The sequence below is a fragment of the Phalangium opilio genome, unplaced genomic scaffold (assembly GCF_054372755.1).
Source record: "Phalangium opilio isolate 3A_F unplaced genomic scaffold, DU_Popi_V2 ptg000039l_2, whole genome shotgun sequence".
In the NCBI taxonomy this organism is placed as follows: Eukaryota; Metazoa; Arthropoda; class Arachnida; order Opiliones; family Phalangiidae; genus Phalangium; species Phalangium opilio.
Genome location: NW_028324163.1, coordinates 4,447,316 through 4,450,686, shown reverse-complemented (window position 1 = coordinate 4,450,686; position 3,371 = coordinate 4,447,316). Strand labels below are relative to the sequence as shown.

General features: G+C 33.9%; 1 long non-coding RNA gene across 1 annotated transcript; it reads left to right on the top strand.

Annotated features, from left to right (window-relative positions):
- The first annotated feature begins 907 nt into the window (after positions 1–907).
- Positions 908–1,882, top strand: LOC149680659 (uncharacterized). The gene is made up of 4 exons (XR_016365620.1): positions 908–1,022; positions 1,265–1,326; positions 1,396–1,661; positions 1,738–1,882. It is a non-coding gene; the product is annotated as an uncharacterized LOC149680659 (long non-coding RNA).
- Positions 1,883–3,371: the final 1,489 nt, after the last annotated feature.

Here is a 3,371-nt window from a genome sequence, read left to right as displayed (position 1 = left end):
TTCGCGCAAATTTTACGGTTTCTATTTTGGGAAAATTATAGTTAAACCAATATAATTGCTACATTAATTTTGCTACATTAATTTTGAAAGACTATTTTTTACAATGGCAAGGCTCTGAAATTTTTAATTGCGCCCGAGCCACTTCTTTAACCATTGAGGAACTCAAAAATTATCGACCTCTGATTGACAGTAAAAATACTAGACCTAAATTAGAAATAGCTCCTATCATTTATGGTTTAACTAATATATAATTTTCATGGTTTAACTAATATATAATTTTCATGGTTTAACTAATATATAATTTTCATGGTTTAACTAATATATAATTTTCATGGTTTAACTAATATATAATTTTCGAGCTGCAAATCTTCAAATTCCACCTTGTCGGTTTACGTGTAATAAAAGATTTATGAACGGGTATAGCTTTTAAATATATCGTCTAAACCCAAAGTTTCGATGAGATGCAAATCAATGCAAATAATTGAAGTAACATATGAAAAATTCATCATTTTTTAGTCAATTTAATTTTTTAACTCATCGTGTAGGGGACTCGACTATAATAATTAGAGTGCATTTTCTATAAGATTTAGTAAATATTCTATAAATTAGTAAATATTTATATTAGCTCATTTGGTGCTGCCAGGTAAAAAGTAAGAACTTAATAATGCTAAAAAATAAGTGCACGTGGATTCGAGAGAGAGTTCACCGGACCCCACCTTTAGAATGGAAAATAACCGCAACCCCAGGAGGGGGAAATTCTTTGGAAAAAAACTAGGAGGCTCCGCTGGGTCAAAGGAGAGAGAGACTATAATTTTAAACCCTTTTTTTGTCACTTCACTCTGGGCTAGAAAGTTTCCATTGTGCGCGGTCGGGTTTGGGTTTTTTTGGACAGCGATAATCTACGGTCTCCACGCGGGTAATGCAGGTGTGGTTCTTAGAGCTAGAAATGAAACGCGACTTACTGAGTATTATATTACCTGGTTTACCAGCGCCCATTAAGTGAGATTCCACAATTTGAACAAGTAAGTTAAATACATTTCAGCATCATGTATTATAAATGATCTAGGTATTGAAGGTGAATTTTGCTGTTTATTTTTAATTCAAGACAATTGAAAATCCATAAATCGGTTACTTATCTTTTGTTATTAAAGCGGAGTTAATTAAACAGTTTTTCTTTAAAAATTAGGAGATAAAGCCTAGATCATTTATATATTGAATTTATTATAGAACCAAAACGCAAATTCATGTTTTTGTATGTTTACAGACTATGACTAATATAGAAATACCACGTTGATTATTGCGTCATGACGAGTGCCAACTAAACAAGTAAGTTATACATATTTGCATTGTTTATATTATAATACACCCTAATACTGCAACCCCTTGGCCAGATAGGGTTTTCTTTAATTGTTACGGAAATTCCCATGTCGCTTAAAAATATCAGCCATTATTGCTTTACATTGGCCCTTAAAGGGAGAATAAAACAGTCAGAGAAGGTCAAGTGAAAGTCTAGGAAGCTCAAACCTATATTTTTTGTCTGCGAACAAACGTCGTCAATGATCATACCAAACAACGAGAATTTTACCGTTCTTTGGATTGGATTTCGTTTTAAATATCGAATATCCAGAAAAAGCGAGCACGGCTAAGGAATTCATCCAAAGGTATAACATCGTCTTTCTCATATTTTACCCTTATTTTGTATTAAAATCCATGATAATATAGTTTTTAAAAATCTAGAAAACCAAAAATTCACATTGAAATCCTGTTTTTCTGCAAGAGTTTTCATTTTGGGCACTCAAAGTTTGTAGTTAAAAGCTATTGTTAATTTAATATTAATCATTTAATTATTTTTCCTTTAGATGCACCGCGAAGATTAACCCAGAAAATCTCAAGGGGTGTAAGTCAAAAAATTATGTTTTTGATTAAAAATATGTTCGAGTTTGGCTGGCTTCAAAGGATTTTTAAAGGTTTGGCTTTTACAGAAATTCACGGACTCAATGAATAAGTTTCCACATTATAGGATATAATCAGGCTACAATCGGTATGTCTTTAATTCTTTGGGTGTAATGGTCTTACATAAAATTTATGGATTTTATAGCCCTACAAGTTACAAAAACAATGTTTCTGTAAATATTGGAGACATTAATCTTGCATCGATTGAGTTCCCGTGCAAAACAGAGATTTCGATAAGACATTTCTGTGAAATTTACAGGTTCAACACTGAATAATTCTGTTAAATATATCATGTCATCTGTTTAAAATACTGATATTGAGCGCACCCCAAAAAGTAATATATACAAATGTTTCTGTAAAATCAACATATTTTTAACAACAATAAAAACGATGGACTTTACACGGGTTTCTGTAATTATTACACATTTTAAAAGCTGACATATACAGTTAATTCTGAAAAAACCACAGACATTAGTTTTAGATCAGAACAGTTATTTCTGAGAATTTTACAGATTTTGAAAGCAGATCTATACAGTTATTTCTGTAAAAACCACAGCACTTAATTCCACATCAAAACAGTTATATCTGTATATATTGCAGATTTTTAAAGCCTATCTACGCAGCTATTTCTGTAAAAACCACAGACCATTATTTCAGATCAAAACAGTTTTTCTGTAAAAATTACAGATTTTCAATACAGATCAAAACTGTTGCAATCACAGTTGTTTCTGTAAAAACCACAGAATATGGTTACAGTTTTAACTTGTAAAATTGACATAAAAACTTCTGTTTTGGAGAAAAACGAATAACCTATAATTATTACAGAACCGTTCTGAAAATCGAAAAAACCATGGTTGCTGTAATTTTTACTGATATTTTCTGGCATCACGTGCTGCCAGAAGTTTTCTGTTTTTTTCACTGAACATATTTTTCTCAGTGAGGGCTCATGGAATTGAAATGCTTCAGGGTCAGAAAACTATTTCAGGCCTACGTTTCGCGGATGACACGGCTGTGGTAGCAACCTTCTTATGGTGCCAAAAAAGAACGCTAAAGCGCTTTATCTCCGGCTTGACGACATTGAACCACCACGGCACCACTGCCAGCCGCGGCGGTTTGACATCGATCAGAGACTGGAGATGGCCACGCATAGCGTCGACAAAAGATATTTCACTTAAGGCATAATTCTTGGCGCGAGGGGCTGGACGGGAAGGAGCAGACATTGGTGTAATGTCTAATTTTCGCTTCGCAAGACGCTTCTTGCGCTAACTAGTAACCGTCTTGACGGAGGGATCATTATCAAAGTCAGTGACCTCATCACCATCGGTGGTATAGTCCGAATCAGTTTCCAACGGGATGTTGGAATCGTTAGGGGGCGGTTTGTCATTGGAAAATGCGGACGAAGACCTTTCAGAAACGGT